Here is a 20005-nt window from a genome sequence, read left to right as displayed (position 1 = left end):
TCTAAACAGTGTTTTTAAATTAAAATTTTACAAAGTGTTCAAGTGCACTAGGAAAACTAACTCCCTTCAGAGAACCCTATGGAAATTCCTTTTGTAAAGAAAAGAATCATTTTGTGAAATGAATCCATCAGTCTGAAAATGAGTCTCTTTCCCTTTGATTTGATGGATATACGTCCATTTTCACAGACTGGATTTGCTTTAAAACCAGGTACCTGCACCTGAACAGCATTAAGGAAAAATCTTGAATTCCATTTCAAGACTTTTAAATGTGGGGTCTGTTTTCATGAAGCAGAAGACGTCAATTTGAAGTGTCAAAGGCACAAATGCCGCCTGAATCAAGGTGTTCCTGACAGTCGCGCTGCCGGGGGCAAGTTTTCAGACACGTGGCTGAGCCGTTCTTTCAGCTTTCCAGAAAGATCATCATCTGCGGATGCAAATGGCTGTGACATGTAGTTTGGAATGAGGTCGAAAGTCTGAAAATGAGGAAGGACAATGCAGGTGGAACGCCTGATTTTTGATTCTGCAGAGCAGACCAGTGCACCAGTCTAGCCCGAGCTGGTCCTCCCACAGGCCATCGACAGATCTGCCACCAGCAGGTCCTCCGAGGCTGTGGGCTTGCTGCAGTATGGCAGCTGGGCTTGCAAAGCCCAGGGATCCTCTTGGCTCTCATTGGGCTCTTAAAAATCATCCTGGAACAAACACAGGTGTTAACGACAACACTGAGAGGAGACCCAGGTTGGGAGAGAATCTCTTTTTCCTCAGTTATGCAGCTCTCTCACTGGGGGCTGGAGACAGCTGGAAGGGAAAGAAAATTTTAGAGATCTGTATTTCCTTCTTTTACTTGAGTGCCCCACCAAGAAATAAAAGGGCTAGAGAAGGGAGCTTCCATCTGGTGATCTGCATCCAGCGAAGTACCTGACACATAGTACACCCTCCGTAGTGACGGTCTGTTGAGTAGATGAGTGGGTGAATGAGTGACTGGATGAATGAGTAGTAAATATGGAAAGTTCCTTCCGTGTGACTTTCCTGGGAGTGGGCTACACTTGAGCTTTCCTTAGGAGCAGGATAGAGAGTGTTCTTTGGTGACTGACTGGCTGGGAGATAAGAAGTTATGCAGAAAACGTACTCATCTTAAATCTTTACAGGATCTGGACCACTCTTTTCCAGACTTCTTTGGAAATGTTTCAAACTCTCTTCCCACAGAAAACAAATTCTGGGAAAAGAATTCACGAGCCAAACCCAGTAAACAAAAAAAATTCCCAACCCTCTGTTTAATATACGGCACTTAAAAAAATTTTAAAGTTGGGGAAATTGTTAGTGATTTAACAATAGAAAACTAGAGAAACTGTTTAAGGTTCGATGCCAAAATGACCTCTCTCCCTCCCTCCCCCGATCTACGTCTATACTTGTTAAAAGGTGAGGCTTCAGAGGATGTTAAATGCAGGAGAAAAACAGATACAGCTTGGAATTCTCACGCTGCTTTCAGACGTCTGTGAATCTGCGGGTGGGTGGTCGAGAGATAACCATGATAACCTCTTCTCTTCTGCTCTCACTACCGCATTTCTTTATTTTTTGTGGAGAGTCAGGTTCAAACTTTTAGTTTTGTCATTCAGTCTGACATCAGGAATCAAAAATTTGATTGGAGGGAAAATAGGAGGGAAAAGGACAGGTATTTCAAGAACTGAAACAAGTCTGACCCAGAGTGGAAGACCTTAATTAGAGCTTGGGAAAGAACATTCCAAAGCCAGTCTGGTCATGTGGTCTCGTGTGTGTGTGTGTGTGTGTGTGTGTGTGTGTGTGTGTGTGTGTGTGTGTGTGTGTGTGTGTGTGTGTGTGTGTGTGTGTGTGTCCAGTCTGTGGGAGGCACACGCATCCTTTTGGAAATGAGTGACCCCAGCAGTTACAATCCACGAGGCCCCTGTGTCTTTGCTCTGAAAGCTTGTTTGAGTCTACGGCTTAATAACCCGAAGGCCTGTACCTAGCATCCGTGGACTTCTCTCCAGTGGGGTCTTCAGGACTGCGCATCAGGTGGTGCGAGTGTCTAAGCTCTGCTTCTCTTATATCCTGAAAGCCAGTTGATGACTCATTTGCCTTCTCTACTTCCCGAGCGCAGGACCAGTGCCGCCCACTGTGTCCCTAGGGGTGCTGGTGACCAGCAGACAGTGCTTCCCAGCTCCCCCCTCCCTGTTATCCTCAAATGTGCACACGGGCTGTTTCCATTTTAAGAGTTTTAGTGCTAAGCACTCCGACAGTGTTTCTTGATGTTCAGGGGACCCACTTGAGAATGATCAGGATTATTTGTTTAAAACTCCCCCAAATGTTTTAGTAATATTCTGTTTCTTGACTTCGGTGCAGGGTGCATAGATATATTCAGTTTGTGAAAATTCAGCAAGATGTACACTTAGGATATGTACACTTCTCTGGTTGTATGTTGTATTTGAGTAAAGATGATTAAAAAAACCCACCTGAACCAAATGAATCAGAACCTCAGGTTTGAGGCCGGAGGATATGCATTCTTACCAAACTCCTCAGGTGATTCAAGTTTCAGGGCTTTTGTACTAAGCAGAAATAAACACAAGATTACAAATATTCAACACCATTGTACTGGTGCTCCTTGTGGTGTTTGCCAGCCGACTTCGTTACTCATTCGTGAATATCTGTTCCATCAGTGCTTGTTTGAGGCCCAGGATCACAATAGTTCAGTGATGGACTAGGTTCCAGCCCTGCTGCTGCTCAGGGACCACTGAACTGACCTAGACACCATTCCTAGAGGAACTCCCTGCCTCCTGGAGAAGATAAGAACTGATAGTTAAGATGCAGGGTGGTCAGTGCAATGGGGGAGAAAGCACAGGGACCTGGGAGCCCTCGGAGAGCCACCAGCTATAACCGTCATAGGTGGTGACCGAACCCAGACTTCCGGCTTCTGCTTGCAATCCTAGAAGGGCGCTCCCTGACATTGTCCCCTCCCATAGAGCCCTGGGCTTCCTTTCCTTGTCCTGGGGTGGCCCCATCTCCCAGCACTTGGACTGCAGGCCAGGCAGGAAGGAACAACAGGCACCAGGAGAGGCCTTGTGTTAATATGGTTTAGAATGTGGGCTTTAGAGCCAGAGTCCCTTGGTTCAAATCCCAGCTCCACCGCTTACTGTTTGTGGGAGTGATTACCATGGCACCGACCTAGTGCTGTCATCCACGTCTCAGTGTGGTTATTGTGGAGAGCAAATAAGTTCGTATCTATGTAGTGCTGAGATCAGTGCCTGGTAAACCGTTCATGCCGTGGAAGCGTTAGCTGTTAAGACTGTTATTGTTGTTATTATTATTTAGTCTACCATCAGTCGTCCATTGATCTCAAGTAGGTAAATTACATTCCTGAGAACTTCCAGACGGGGTGACACCCATCTCAGTGGGACCAGGCTGCCTTCTGGAATGATTCTCTTGAGGCAGTTCCTCCCAGCCTGGAAAGCAGTTGAGCCAAATAGAAAAATACTTAATTCAAACAAAACAAAAGCATGATGATTCAACATGAGGAGGAAGGGGAAAATACTGGTCACAGCCATGTAAGGGCCCTTCCCACAAGCTATATCACCAGGCTGGGGTGGAGGCAGCTTTCCCTCACCCTTGTCCATGCAGCTGTCCCTGTTACTCAGGGAAATACTCGTAACAAGAAGACATCGTGCAGTATTTTTGCTCTAGAACATTCGGTGGACTCCCATAAGGACTGTTTCCTTCTCTCCTTTGCCACCTGAAGGAAGTTCCTAGGAGTACCTTCTGTTACTGTCCGTATTTCATTGATGGGAAAACTGAGGAACATCCAGAGACATTAAACTATTGGCTGCAGGTCACAAAGGTAGTGAAGAGTGAAGCCAGACTTTGCATCCTTGGTGCCTAACTCCAAGGCTGGTGTGCACCATGAGAGAACCAGACAAGCAACCCCTGGCGATAGGAAGCCTGGCATGAAGAGGCTCAGGGCAAGGGCAGAGCTAGGGACCCAGAAGCAACATGGCTGCCTGATTCAGCAGCTAAGAGTATGAGCTTTGAAATTGCACAAGTCTGAGTTTGAATCCTGGCTCTGTCAGTTTTATGGACTCAATGTTTGTATCCCTCCCTTCCCTCCTCCCAATTCCTATATTGAAGCCCTAACCTCCAGTATGACTTTATTTGGAGATAGAGCCTCTAAGGGAGTAAGTGAGGTTAAATGAGGTCATAAAGGTGGGGCCCTGATCTAATAGGATTAGTGTCTTTAGAAGAAGAGACACTAGAGAGCTCACTCCCTCTCTCCATGGCACAGAGGAAAGGGACATGAGAAGACAGCTGTCTACAAGCCAGGAGGAAAGTCCACAGCAGAGATCAAGTTAGCTGGAACCTTGATCTTGGCCTTCTGGCCCACAGAACTGTGAGAAAATAAATTTCTGTTGACGATTAAGACAAGCTGGTCTAGGGTTTTTTGTTATGGCAGCCTGAGCTGACTAATACAGTTGGTACTCAGTATGTGACTGGGCAGATAACTCTCCTGAACCTCCAATTCCTCACGTGTCGAAGGAAAATAGTAATCACACCTCATAAGACTGTCATAATGATTAAATGAGATAATGTATATGAAGAACGTAGCCAAAAGGACCAGCACATACATGTTAAAAAAAAAAAAAACTCACTCATTCACCCTATTTACTTAACAAATGTTGATTGAGTACCTGCTTTTTGCCAAGCATTGTTCTGGGTGCTGGAAATCCAGGGATGACCAGGAGAAATAGGGTCCCTGCCCTCATGGAGCTCACAGTCCACTTGGGGAGGCAGATAATGAAATTAGGAAACAAACAAGTAAGATAATTATGGATTGTAATAAATGTCATGAAGGAACTAATCCAGTAATAAGATAGGAAGTAATCTGAGGAGGCTGCTTAAGTTCTGGTTGTCAGGGAAGGGCTTTCTGAGTAAGATATTTGAGTTGAGACCAAGAGAGCGAGAGCAGACCAGCCATCTGAGGGACTGGTGGACAAGCATTCCAGGCAAAGAGAACAAGGGCAAACACACAAAGCCAGGAGGCGGAAAGGGCAGAGTGCTCCAAAGACAGGAAGGAAAAGTGGCTGTGCTCTGGGAATAAAATGCCCCGAGACTGAGGAAGGAGGCAGGAGCCAGAGTTTGCAACACCTCGTGGTTTTTGCTATGAGCAACTGATTCATTTGCAGGAATGGCATGTTCTGATACGGGTTTTTGAGACATCACTCTGGTTAGTGTGTAGAGAATGGATTAGGCGGGATATGAGCAGAAACAGTGCAACTTGTTAACTGAGTGTTATACCAGTTCAGGGGAGGGATGGTAATGACTTAGATTAGAGATGGAGAGGAGGGTTCAGATGCCAGATGATGACGATGGAAGAAGCGTTCGTAATAGATTTGAAGTGGGGTGGAGTCGGGGGGAAAGGGATGAATCAGGGGTGACTAGTGTGATTTTGTTTGGTGCAGTTGGCTGACTACTGATGGGTGGGTGGGGGGAAGACTGGGGAAAGAACAAGTTCGGGAGTCTCAGCGACCACCAGAGGTTGGCAGATCACACTTTGAGAACTGCCAATGTAGGGGATGTGGAGGGCAACCAGAACCGTATTCCTTCAGAAGGCCAGAGGGGATGAGGTGGAGTGCACAGGTAAAGGGGTTGAACATTGATAGAAAAGTGACTGTTCTGTTTTAGTAAGAGCAGAGGCAAGAAGATTGGTGTACATTTTATTGGAAGTTATTTGAGGCGGTTCCTCTTTGAGAGCATATATTTTCTTAGTGATGTATAAGTCAAGGTCTTCAGCTGAGAGGGAAAAGCGGTAAACATGGATACGGGAAGTTTAAGGAGAAAGAAAAAGGTGTGAACTAGATGGCTTGGAGAGTGGGGAATGATTTTGCTGGAGAAGCACAGAAAGTTTTCCAGGCAGTGCTCATTTAGGGTTTGTGGGCATGAATTTAAAGAGAAACAGACTGGCTTCATTTTTGTCCTTTTTTTCTCCAGGAATATTCAGGGGCTTGGATGCAGGCACAGGAAAGGCAGGTAACATGCTTCAGTGACAGCTGAGGTTTTCCTAGGTGAGTATGATGGAGAAACAGAGAGAGAGAGAGAGGCAGAGAGAGAGTGTACTTGAGCAAAGGAGTTGAGGGTGATTGTTGCCAGGGAGATGTTTAAACTGGCAAGAAGAATGTGATGGATAGTAGAAAGAAAGTGATGGAGTCAATAAACTGCAAGTTTTGATAAGGTGGTTGTCAGGGAGGGGGATGTTTGAAATCAGGGTGGAGCGGCCACCACTGACAAGGTCTAGGTCTTGACCACGAGAGTGGATGTTTGTGGCGGAGAAGGTGAGAAAGGCAAGGAACAGAGAGGCCAGGGATTTGGATAGTCCATTCACATGTGTGTTGAAGGCATCCAGAAGACACAGAGGTAGACTGAGACCTAGAGTCCATAACCGAAGCCTTCAGTGAAAGAATGTGGGTGAGTGACTGGTGACTGGAGGGCAGATAGTTGACAAGGAATAGGCATTTGTGTTACCTGAAGGCAGAAACTTCAGAGGAGGTGAAGTTGTTGAGAAAGGAAGCAGGAGAAATGGTTTAACTGCAGGACGTGTAAGGAGGATACTCACCCCACCTCCAAGCCCTGAGGTACACTTGGTGTGAAAGAGAACGGGGCCTGGAGAGGCTGCAGGAGAAGCAGTGTTTCAGAGAAAAGCCGGGTTTCAGCAAGGCCAGGAGAAGAGGGAGCAGTCAGAGCAGGGAGGACACAGGGACTTCGTTGATCACAGATCTCGTTCCAGAGGGCTCTAAAAAAGGGTTTGGGAGGAAAGTGAGGGGTCAAGGATTGGGTTGGATAATGAAAAGTGCACAGCACAAGTCTTAAACTTCTGTGAGCTCCTGAGATGACCCGAAGACTCTTCTCCTGGTAACCCTCGATGGGGCAACGAGAGAGAGGGCCATGGAGCTAGAGAGCCACTGACATGTCTCATGAACCAGTACCTAACGTGACATCCAGTTTGCCTGGGTACAAACTGTGGCTGTACCCCTTATTAGCTGTGTGACCTTGGGCAAGATACTTAATATTTCTGTACCTCAGTGTCCTTGTCTGTAAAATAAAGACTGTTAAGTTATCATGTATTTGTTACAATGAATAAATCAATATCTGTAAAGTGCTTAGAGCAATGCCTGGCACACAGTAAACAGTCAGAAAATGTTGCTGTTGTCTTTATTATCATTAGGCATATAGCCCTTAGACATGGAATTCTTTAATAAATGATAAATAACTCAAGCTAGATCACCAATAAATATCAACTGGTCTATTCAATAGATTCTATTGCGACTAAACAGTTAGGCACACCCTCTCCAAATAAAATTTAATTAAATACTTCACTTCTCAGATAATTAAAGCAGGGCCATATCCGTGAGGTTAGCGTAGAAAAAGCAATGCTTTCACTTTATGAAAAGGAGAAATGTGAAAAAACCCTAGTAACCTAAGTTGAAGCATCCTGAAGTAAGGTCAGGGATTGCTGAAAAATGAGGGAGTCAGGAGTATGAGGCTGAGGGCTTTGAGAAAATGTTTGTTATATATTATTACAGAAACAAGATGCTGCATTAAGTCAAACTCTAAGAAATAGCAAAAATAACAGAAAGTGCCATTGCACGCATTATTATTTGCTTCCGTTCACAAGGAACCCAGAGCCAAGGAGTATAGAGAACTAGGAGGTAATGAAAACACTGTTGTAACTTTTGATGGAAAGCAGGCTGGGAGCTCTTACAAATGGGAACTTCACAGAATCAGCAGAGCTAGATGCATGGCCCCAGGGGCATTAGAAGTGTGTAAAGAAAAGGAAAGCTAAGGTAATTCTAGAGGTCAGGATCAGAAAAGTGATTTACCTTCAAGGTGGAATGTAGATCCTGTTTCATCGAATAGTAGAATTAATGAAACAACTATGAAATTTAGGAAGTAAGCCTAGAGACTTTAAGGAAAAAACGTAATAAACAAAATTCAATAAATTTTTTTTTCTTTTTTGAAAGAAAGTGTATCACATCCAAGAAACTGCTTTGAAATTACTAGGTCCTTAAATTGGCAAAGGAAGACATTATTATGCACTTCATGTATCTGTTTTTACAGTATTAGGTGTAGAATCCTTATGCTAACTTGAGGAGGATTTGGGTTTAAAAGTAACATCCTTCTGTTTTCTGGGTGATGGGATTAAATGTGATGTTTAGTTTCTTTCTTAACAGTTGGTGTGATATTTTTGAAGTAAAGAAGGTGAATAAAATTTTACATATAAAATTCACACTGATTAAAAATTGACCAAAAGACCTTAAACAAAAGGGAATTGGAGCTGGTTTTGCCTGTGTTGGGGGAGGAAGGGAGAAGAAGGTGGGGCCCAGAGGCTTCAGGAGCTGCTGTCAGAATCTGTTTTGTCCCCTATCTGGGTGTGTGATCTGAAGAAGTCAGTGTGACACAAATGTAATTTGTAGCTGACCCAGTGTCGGGAGGTGCGGCACGTATGATCAAGACAGAGCAACAGCCGAAATCTGACTCAGAGGTGCTAGAAATACTGCCTTGCAGTAATTTTAGAAAAGGGAGAGCCAGCCTGAGACTGCACGACATTTAATTCGTCAACATTGACTGGAACTAGTGGTGGTGTGGTGGAGAGAACACTTTGAGTGTTTTTGTAGTCAGGAATCCTGAGCGCCAATCTAATTGTGTCTCTCAGGGACTATGTGAACTTGAGCAGATCATTTCAATTCCCTGGGCTCCAGTTTTCTCATCTTTAAAGTTAGAATAATAAAACCTTCCTCAGAGTGTTGCTGTATGAGCTGCTTTCTACAGGTCTGGACGGAAGTCCATTGTGATGATGGCAAAGGTGGTATTTAAGCGAAGCACTCTAAGACAGTGGAAAGTGCCATACATCTAGAATTAGGCAACAAATTTCAAATTTCACTGAAAGTCAAATCACAGCTTTTCTTCCTAGCAGCTGTTAATTTGGGCAAAATTATCTCACTGAGACACCTATAAAAAATGGTATACATGTCCATCTACCCCACAGGGTTCTTGTAAAAGTTAAATTCAGTAATTAATGTGCACAGGGCCTGACACGAAAGAGATCCATGCATCTCTCTGATCCCTCCTGCTGCTGCCTCTCCTGCCTTGAGGCAGAGAAACTTCTTTGCTATTAAAGGCTCACAGAATTAAATTTGGCCCACCTAGAAAATTCAGGATAATCTCCTCATTTGAAGATCCTTAACCTTCATTATATCTGTGCTATTTATTTCTCAGGTTCCACGGATCAAGATGTGGATATTTTTGGTGGGGCACTCTCCCCATTGCAAAATTTCTGTGGGCTAGGTGCTTTTCTAAATGCTTTCTGTGTATTATCTCATTGAGTTACCTCAATAGCTCTATGCAATTGTTGTCAGTCACTCTGTGAGAGAGGAATCGGAGACTCAGTGATGCTGATCACCTTGCCCAAAGTCACGCGGTTAGGAAGTATAAGAGGCAGAATTTGAGTGTAGGTCGTCTGAGTTCAGAGCTCATGTCTCTGTAGAGGACAAATGTCTAGAAGGAAAAGGCATCAAGTTGTAGGGTCTTGAGACACATAGACCTTTTCTGTGTGCGGCAGTGCTCCGTGTAACCATGTGGGGAGAAAATATCTAAACTATAAATTCTCTGCGGAAGATCAAATGGTCTTTGGAAAGGATGGGTTATAAATATTCATGGGTAACAAGAGGCAGATTAAAATTTTAGTGGGACATTGAATTGGTCTCAAGAAATTATAATCTTGGAAGGAATCCATTGTGGTCTCTTAAGGCACAGTGTGAAATTGTGACCATGGACTGCATAAAAATAAAAACAGTTACTAGGCTGGATTCTGGGAGGCCTCCAGAGGATGTGAGGAAGCCTGAGGGTCAATTTTGATTCATTTAATATCTAAACTAGTGATCTTGGAACATGGGATCCTCATCCTTTTTTAATGAAATTCACTGAAGATAACAAAATGGCTGGAGTTACAATCACCAGAACGGACAGGAGAAATGTTGACAGGAAACATTTTCCATTAAACTTGGGGTGGGGGAAAAGCAAGGAATGCAGAACAGAGATAGTCACTAAGATAAGGAGGTCTGGACAGAGCCACCGTGATTTAAGAGGCCTGCAACAGACAGAAAGGGCAGAGAGGAAATCATACTGAAAATGAAATGTGCTAGCTGGCCTGAGCACTGTTTCCCAAATGTGCAAATTTCCAGATGTCACAAATTCTATACTTTGGGGGCACAGCTGGAGGGAGGCCTTGGTCATGCACTGAGCTGGCTTCCGGGAGTAGTTTGGGGAGAAGCTGAGGCGAAGAGCAAGGGAGAGGGTTGGGAGAACAGATTAGAGAAAGGATGAATGTGTGTCACAAAGAGCAGCTGCACCTCCTCATAACTTGCCTGTCCACCCTCCCTGCTCAGTCAAGTTATTCTGGAATGTCCCAAAGGGCAGTGTTAAGCAGCTGCTGTGTTTCTCCCTGAAGAATCTCTCAGGGACCTCCAATATCTTCATGAAGTCATCACGTTTGTCAGGGTGGTCGATAATTACTGGGTTACTTAACTTTCTCTTTCTCCAAACCGTGAGCTCCACAAGGTCAGTTGAGGAAAACATAGGTCAGGAGACTGTCCACAGAAATGGCTCTTAATCTTTTGGGGGATCTTAGATTGCTTTAAAAATTTGACAAAAGCAATGATTTTTTTCTTCCCCGAAAAATGCACAATCAGATAAATATTTCCATACAACTGCAGAAGATTCATGAAGCTCCTGGGTCACTTGAGAACCCCCAGGGAACCTCCTGATCTATTTCCCCCGGGTCAAGAACCTCTGGCTGAAGCAACTGCAAATGCTTGACTCTTGCTACAGTCTTCACCACTTCCCACTTCAGCCCTCCCCCTCCCCCCGGCTCCCTGTCCCCCAGTACCTTAGTGCATTGGTAAGCATAGCTAATTGATCACACATTCTCCTGCTGAGCTGGGTTGTGGTTAGCTGAACTTATCTTGGTAATCATTTCACAATATATGTAAATCAAACCATCATGCTGTGCGCCTTAATCTTACTCAGTGATATATGTCAACTATTTCTCAGTAAAATTGGAAAAAAGAAAACACTCTTTTGGGACTAAATGTACCTCCATCAATATTCACAAGAATTCAAATGATTTTCCTAAAAGATGCTTCCACTCATTTTCATGTTATTTTCCATTATAAATGAAATATATTACCTCTTCCTGACCAAAACAAACAAGAAAACCAAAAACCGTCTCGACGCAGTACTCCCAGCTGTCCTACCAATTTTTCTGAATTGGCATTTAAATTCAGTCCTGGAAGTAAGAAAAGAAGCCAAGGAGAGAGTCTAAGTCTAAGGAGATTTTATAGGTAGAAAGAGTAAGAAAAGGCTGAATAGGCTGAGGATGAAGAACAGGGTTATTGGAAAAGGCAGTTAGATGTTTGATGGCTTAGGAGAGGGCATTTTAAGCAGAGCTGTGAGGCTGTAGCCAGATGGCAGTAGGTTAAGTTGATCGGTTTCTTTGAATATATTCTAAAGAACACATTAGAATGTATTCCAAACATATTTCCTTGAACGTATTCTAAATAACCAGTCATATGCTTAGGGCTATGTGAACAAGGATATTTACTATGGTCTTATTAAAATAGTACTAGTACAAATTGGAAACCAGCTGAAGGCCAAATATTCAGAAATTTGGTTAACTTGATTTTAATGCATTCATATTATGGAATAATGTTATGTTAGTAAGGACTCTTCATTTTAAGTAACAGAAACCTGAATCAAACTAGTTCAAAGTTCAAGCAAAGAAAGATAAAAGGAATGTATTGGCTAATACGATTGAAGAGTCCAGAACTTGTCTGGCTTTAGGCAGATCTAGAACCAAACGCTCAGATGATGTCCTCTGATCCTGAGATCTCAGTCTCTCTCTCTCTCTTTCTCCCCATGTGTCTCTCCTCTCCTCTAGGATGGTCTCGTTTTCAGACAGGATCTGTCCGCATGATGGGAAGGATGGTCCCTCTGTGGTTCCAGAATTTTTAGAGCTGATAGTCTCCACACGAGAGAGGACTTCCTGGTCTCAGCATCCAGACAGGCCCCTCCCCGCGACGATCGTAGTGGTCCTGTTTGCGGTGCTCGCCCATCCTTCGACTGCGCTGCACAAAGGTGTGGAGTACTGTGATTGGTCAGCCTGGAGCACGTGTAGCCTCCTTGACAAACCCAGCAGAATCACATGGTGTGGGGGAAAGGCGTCTTCCAAAAGGAAAGAAGATGGAGTTGACCAAACGTGAGGTACTGTCATAACTGCAAACTTGTGGTTTTAAAAAGACAGTGTAAATTTATATTTATGGGCATGGGGGCCTTGGGGGATGGGAAGGACTGAGGTCTCGTCAGAACTCCACTGTTCCCTGTGCCTGGAATCCCTGCACCTATCATTCTGACCCCTCTTGCTTCTCTGGGCTACTGACTACTTGGAGTGGGCAGAATAAGGCCCCCTTCCTCCAAGAAGCACGCACTGATCCCTGGAGCCTGCAAATATGTTACCTTACGTAGCAAAGAGAACTTTGCGTGTGGGGATAAGGTTAGAATCTTGAGATGAGAAATGATCCTGGTTTATCTGGTTTGGCCCAGTGGAAAGCTGCTCCAAGTACACTGTGAAATAAGAACACAACACGTAGAACATGATTTTATCTTTACTTTAAAATCTGTTTATTTATATACATATATGCATGGAACGTGGTTTGGAAGATGTACTCCAAGGTGATAACAGAGTTGTTTCAGAGGAATTGTGATAATAGGTTTTCTTTTTCCTTTTTGCTTATGTGCAGTTTCTAACATTTTTACCATGAACACAGACTACTTATATAACTCAAAACTCTCAGCCCAAGAGGTGGCGAGGAAGCAGCCATTAAAGAGAAATATGGGATGGTATTTTGAGAAGGAAGCATGTTGAAAGAAAAGTTGTTTATCCACGTATGCATTTATTTGCTTGGGGGACACTGGACCCTCTTTATGAGCTGAAGTGATGGCCTGGGGGAGTCGAAGAAGGAGGTGTGGGAACCAAGGGAAGATTCTGGGAGTCAGATCTCCAGGACTGGTGGGGGAGGGGTACGTTCTCAAGGCAGAGGCGTGGGCCTCCCTTTAGGGTCAGGGAGGAGAGAGGAAAGGCTGGGAGGAGACCGGGGGGTTTTTAACGGGAGGGGAAGGAAGTCAAGGACCTCAGTCTTCTGAGCAAAGAGGGAGCTGTGGGCAAGGGGTTGGGGGCTTAAGAAAAATGGGAACAGTTGGAAAATGTGCTTTGAGGAATGTGATAGGGAGTCAGCCAGGATCAGTGAGACATTCTGAGTGTTACTGAGGCCCCAGAGAGATTAGATGAGGGGGTTTGGGTCATGCTAATCATAGTGGTTGCCTGACTTTTTCCTGTGACACGAGCAACCTGGGAACAGAGAGCAAAGCCAGCAGAGGAAAAACAGAGTGCCTGGCTGCATGGAGACTTCGGATTATGGGTCCAGGGCTCCCCATTGGACCCCGGGGGCTCCAGCTGAGCTTCCTAATTCAGTTAATTGACTAGGAACCCACTGCACTGCTCTGCCCTGTGCTGCGTGTGCCACTGTCAGGCCTCACAGAGGTGAATCCAGGAGCTCTCCATGGAGAGTATTTGAGAGGCCAAAACAAAACAAAAACCATAAGAGAATGTGACAAAGGACGTAAACAAATGGTGCTGATGATCTGTTAGGAGCACAGGATGGGGTGCGTACTCGGAGAGAAGGAGAGAGGGAATAGGGTGGTTTCCAAACAGAGGTACAGTCCAAGCAGACCTTTACAGGATGAGTAAGAGTTAGCCAGGCAAGGTGAGGGGAAGAGCATCCTGGAAAGGGAGGACTGCACGAGCAAAGGCATGGAGCCCTGAGGCTGTGTGCTGTGCGTAGATGACTACACGCAACTGAGTCTTTTGTTGTTGTTGTTGTTATATATATATTTTTATTGAAGTGCAGTCAGTTTACAATGTTGTGTCAGTGTCTGGTGTACAGCACAGTGCTTCAGCCATACATGAACATACATATATTCGCTTTCATATTCTTTTCACCGTATGTTACTACAAGATATTGAATATAGTTCCCCGCGCTATCATTACGGTATCTGCAAATCTCGAACTCCCAGTTTATCCCTTCCCACCCCCTTCCCCGGAGGTAACCATGAGTTTGTTTTCTATGTCTGTGAGTCTGTTTCTGTTCTGTAAATAAGTTCATTTGTCTTTTTTAGATTCCACATGTAAGCGAAATCATGTGGTATTTTTCTTTCTCTTTCTGGCTTACTTCACTCATGGACAATCTCCAGGTCCATCCATGTTGCTGCAGATGGCACTGTATTACTATTTTTTATGGCTGAATAGTATTCATTGTAAAAATATACCAAAGAATTGAGTCTTTACAGGGTCAAATAAGAGAGAAGGCATGGTGGGAGATGGGGCTAGGGAGGTGGGTCAGGCCCTCACCCAGGAGCAGAGGAAAAGGAGCCTCTGAAGGAGCTTGAGACAGTAGGATCAGAGAAATAAAGAGAAAGGAGAGAGAGCAGTCTCCTAAGTCAGGTTAGCCGAGAGGTTATTAGAAGGAAAAATGATTGACAGTGTCAGGTATCTTAAAGATGCTCAATGAGATATTTTCAAAAATTTCACCAACAGACTTGATGATTAGGAGATCCCTTTGCCAAATAACTTTTGATGGGGCAGGGGGAATTGAAAACAGATCACAGAGGACTGGAAGGTAGGAGAGAAAGTAAAAAGAGAAACTGAGATGTTTGGCTCAGTCGAAAAGGAAAGAGAGGTAAAAGCAGGAATGGATCAGAATTTCAAGAGAGGCTGTATGTGTTTAAGGAAGGGAAAGAGTCTAACCCAGAGACTGTCAGGGAGGTGAGGGAGAGGTTGAAATTTTAAGAAAGAAAAGATAATGAAAGGCATGGAGCCCTTGAGTTGAGAGGGGATGGGTTTGGGTAGGAGGAGGGATCCTCTTTGAGTTTCAAAGAGGGGTGAGGGCGTGCATGCAGGTGTAGCTCCCTTTATTAGGAGGAAGGAGAGCTGATCTGGTCTAATTGCCTCCCTTTCCTGTAAGAAGTATGCAGCATGGTGATCTGCTGAAAGCGAAAGTGAGGAAAATGGTAGAGTTAGAAAGAGGAGGTCACATGAAAGGGCTGGTGGGGCGGAGCACAGGACTTGTGTGGGCCACAGAAAGTACATGAAGTCCTGCAGGGGAAGTGCACTGCTTGGGGCCTGGCCAATAAAGGCCCTCAACAAATGGTGGACATTAACCCTGTTCAAGGTGAATCTTGAGGGAACGTGTTCAGGGCGTAACTAACCTCAAAGGGGCAAAGCCCTGGGTGGGGGTAGTGATGGGTCTGAAGGCCAGCCATCTACGGGGACTTGAAGGCAGATGTCTAAAGAAGGTTTTCTTAGTAGCTGCTACATTGCTTTCCAGCATCTGGTGTTGAGATTTGGAAAGAAGGAGCTAATTCTTCAAAATACGGAAAAATTGAGAATTCAAGGGCCACGTTATAATTCCAGAGGCAGAAATAACTCTAAACTCTGTCTCTGCTATCAGAGACTGACACTTTTGCTGCAGCGACTGCAAATTAAGAAAGATTAAACTAATAAAGTGCAATGTGAAGTGATGTGGTTCAAAATAGAAAAAAATGATTCCATTACTGGGATTGGTCGGGTGGCTAGCTCTTCATAAATCTATTTTTTAAAAATATTTTCTTAAATAAATTTTTATTCGGTGCCCTAATAGGTTCTCAGAGTCAATGATAACAAAGTTTGGCATGTCCCTGAGTTTGTTCCCAGGTGTGGCTGGCATGTGCAAGCTTTTTTTTTTTTTTTTTGCTTGTGTTACTGTGGTTAAGAGGTTAAGAGTACCAGCTCTTCTGTTAACACTGACAGGGTTTGATCCCAGCTACTCCTAACTGAAAAACATTACATCACTCTTCAAGCCCCAGTTTTCCTATCTGTGAAATGTGGATCATATCAGTATCCATCTCTAAGGGTCCCTGGGAAGAGTAAATGAGGTGATGCATATGGAGCACTTAGTACACACAATGCCTGTCAAATAGAAAGTGGTCAACAAATGTTAATCCTTACTATTATTGTTAGCCTGACTTTCCTTAACTTGTTCTTTTTAATGCCCTCTCACCTGCTAAGCTGCTCTGTTGGTCCATGAGCCACAGTTGGGGATGGTCCCAGAAGATAAAGCAGCCATGTTGTTTTTGCAATATAACAAATTGCCTAGCTCTGTGAAATGACAGACACCATTCAGACAGAAATGCCTTTCAAATAAGAGCAGCTATGTGGGCCTCAGTTTGTAGCATCAGTGTCATAAGGAGGAAAAAGCACAGCCCCTCCTGGGTTAGAGGTGAGGGAGGCCATGTGATACCAGCTGAACCTAGCAAAAATTTCCCAAGTCCCAAGTCAGAACCAGGCTGCAGAATAACTCTCTCTACAGTGTTGCCCATCAGACTATTTCAGGCAACGGCTGAGTAAGAATATGGCTCCTGATAAGGACTGGTAGCTAGGAGCATATAGAAATAATTAACAATTATTACTCGATTCATTTATTTACTCATTTATTTGTTTATTCAGTCATTCACTGTAAAACACTGGGCATCCACTCTGTGGCAGAAACTGCTTTCATGCTGAGGATACAGAGATAAATCTAATATTCTTGAGGCCAAGGACACTATAACAGTTCTAAAGGCTGCTGCTTTTTTGAATAATGTCTATATTTCAGACATTATACTAAGGATTCAATATATTTTATTTCAGTGCCCCTTGCCTCTAGACCTTTGTGCATGCTGTTCCCTCCCCTCTTTCTTGACTAAATAGGTCTTCAGAAATCAGCTGGGCTGCCGTTTTTTCCAAGAAATCTTCTTTGACTACCCCCATCCCCAAGTCCAAGTTAGGTGTCCTTCTTAAGTGTTTCCCAAGCATCCTGCGTGCCTCTAGTAACACCTGCCATACTGTATTAAAGAATGCTTTCTTTAATGATTAGCAGATCCATGAAGGCAAAGATCTCATTTGTCTGGTCTACCAATGTATTTCATCAGGATACCTGGCACATAGAAATCTCTCAGTGAATATATTTAGAATGGACACGTTAATCCTCCCAAATGAAGGGAGCCTTCTTTCTTTATAAGTAAAGACAGTGAAGTTTGTTGTCAAATAATTTTCCCCAAACTTAAAGAGCACGATACGGGTAGAGACAGTAACTGAACAAATCCGTAGTGTTAAATTCTAGCTAGGTACTGTTGACTTGAAGGTTCTGAGCCTGCAGTCTGCTATCTTTGAATACTGGATTCTTAGGAGAAGTAACAGAGGAGTTAAAAAAAACATATTATCCCCAAACTGAGACTTTTCCCCTAAGGAATCAGAAAAAAAAACTTTTTTTAACTGAACAGGGAGTAACTTTTTAACTAAAGGTATCAGTGTTATTTAATGCCATATCTTTAAGCCACTTAAAATAATTTCACATACTACTTCACATACCAGTTGTCCACACTGGTCTAAGGCAGTAGATTTTACTCCAGACGCTGGGAGCCCTGGTTCTTCTGGAGTGGAGAGTGAGCTGTGTCAATATGGGGAAGTAGGCAAGCAGGTACAGCTCTGAGGCTGTACCCCTAAGTTTGAGCGACTCTGCTCTTACTCAGGTTTGGTTTTTTGTTTTGTTTTTCTTTGCATGACAGAGAGTCTTTACTTTTAAATGTGCACCGAGTAATAACATGTAACAAGTTCTTGAATTCTGTCATCTAGTAATTTTGATTAAGAGACACTAAAAACAGCTCAAACAATTATGCTAGTACCCATTGTTCTAACCCTTGGCCAGAAAGGACTATTTTAAGGCTGGCTACTGCTTCACATAGGTTACAATTAACTATTTACTACTTTTTCATAGATAAAGCCCCTGACCTTAAGGAAAGCTTTAGGGAAAAAAAAATTTTTTTTGATCCCTTCCCTTCCCTTCTTAAGAAAATTGTACTTTTTAAAAAACCGAATCTAAGAAAGAAAAAGTCAGTATTGCCACGTATGCTGCTTGAGCAAAAAGGCATAGGAAAACAGACAATGTATACCCATTGAATTTCTAAGAACTATGAGATAAAAGGATAAAATCTTTGGATAAGCTCTAGGTTTGTACAAAGAAGCTAGATTTGCTATTCTACAAAAGTGAAGGGACCTACACTGATAGAAAAAAATGTCTTGAAAACCACCAGCCTACTGACTGATAGTGTCCACTTACTATACACCTACTGTGGGCCAGGTACGTCACACACTTTACACGTCTCTATTCTCTGCAAAGTAGCTGTTGTTAATGGATGAGGCAGTCGACACTCAGAAAGATTCGGAAGCTATCCAAAGTCATCCAGCTGGTAAGTGGCAGAATTATCATTCCAACCTAAGTCTATCTGCTTGCTTTCTGTTTCTACATCCTGCTTTGGAATCGTTTTAATTCAACAAACATTTATTGAAATTCTACTTCTTTACAAGCGCTTGTTAGGTTCTGGGGTTAGAAGCTCACAATCTATTAGAAGGGAAAACATATGAATATGTACTTTACACAAAGTGTTTTGGAATGCTGTGCCTCAATGAGACATGAAGTGAAAAGTGGTCAGTTCTACCTGATGGAGTGAGAGCGTGGTCATTTAGACTTCTTCAAGGTGGTAATACTGCAGTGTCGGTGACAAGTAAGAATGCTGGAGAGATGACGCTGGAGAGTTGGGGAGGCCAGATTTTAATAGGCTTTGTGTGTCATCCATACAAAGACTTAGAGCCTTGTGGTCTGGGAACTGCATCACCTAACTGATTAATAGTCCTCTAATATTTAGTCGTTTTGAAAATTTCAGTCTTAGATTAAAAAAAAAATCTATGGACGAGATTTCTGGCCATTTTCGAAGGAAGACGGAAAGATGTCGGGAGAAAGAAAGATATTTGGAGGAGTGGCCACTTTCCCACGAAGGAGTATGGACTGTAGATAATGGGGATCCAGAGAAGGATCATAATGCTAATTTTTTCATACTGTAGCTCTGAAGCCAAGTAGGGGCTCCTTGACCCACAAGATCCAGCTAAACTCACCTCCCAGCTCCAATTTCAAAGCCTGTGTCTCGCCACTCTTGTTCCCCAAGGACTTATTCTCTCATGGCCCATTTGTCTCTAGATTTTGTTTTCCTCCAGCTCTGCCTTTGTGTTGCACCAAGGATGACCCCAACCAGGCACAAAAGTCAATGTCCAAAAGAATTCACTCACACAAAATGCAAACGAGCATTGTAGATTTTACTAAAGATTTCTTAGAGGAGCTAGAGGAAGAATTTACAGCAGTTACACCAAAGTCCACTTTTAGACATTCTTGTTCTCCCCAAATTCCTCCTTCACACAGTATCCAGCCTAATGCACTTTTCCTCATTTCCTGGATTACCTATTAGAACTTCTTTTTTTTTGTTATTGAAAAGTACATCTGTTACTCAGGCCCAGGAACAAACTGAGGCCTAGAGATTAAGAAAAACTTAAAGCCCCAAACATTTATAAAAGGTTTTTCACCGCATATCCCACAACCTTTGGGCCAAAATACAGTGTTCTTTGTAAGAGGAATTCTGGTACATAAAAGGATTAAGATAACAGTAGACTTTGATCCAAAAGGGTAAAGCTATACCAGTGTTTGTAGTGGGCAGTCTCCGTTGAAGACTGAAATCATCCCGGGGAGGAGGGTGGGTGGGGTGAGTGGGAGGGAAGTGTGTCAGGATCAAGCTTAGATAGGTAGGTGAGGAGACTCTCTTTTGATCTTGTCAACAGAAAGAATCAAGATGTCAATGGAGAGACACAATGTTTAAGAGAAGATCCTAGGTGGTGGCTGTCAATAGGGCATCACCCATGGGCAACAGGGTGGGAGCTTTGAAGTGAGGGCTTAAGCTGAGGCTCTGGAAAGTGACGTCAGCCCTTCTCATTGCCAGT

The 20005-nt window shown here is 43.5% G+C and overlaps 1 protein-coding gene across 2 annotated transcripts in view; it reads left to right on the top strand.

Moving 5' to 3' along the window:
- Positions 1 to 20005, top strand: part of ME3 (malic enzyme 3) — a 378039-nt gene that overhangs the window by 111924 nt on the left and 246110 nt on the right. For both annotated transcript variants that reach the window (XM_010973388.3, XM_045509048.2), the window contains one exon: positions 11990 to 12312. The gene's annotated coding sequence lies outside the window, so the exon portion shown is untranslated. The remainder of the gene's footprint in view (positions 1 to 11989; positions 12313 to 20005) is intronic.

The sequence above is a fragment of the Camelus bactrianus genome, chromosome 10 (assembly GCF_048773025.1).
Source record: "Camelus bactrianus isolate YW-2024 breed Bactrian camel chromosome 10, ASM4877302v1, whole genome shotgun sequence".
Taxonomy (NCBI): Eukaryota; Metazoa; Chordata; class Mammalia; order Artiodactyla; family Camelidae; genus Camelus; species Camelus bactrianus.
The sequence above is the reverse complement of the archived record's forward strand: the minus strand, read 5'-3'. Positions and strand labels throughout refer to the sequence as shown.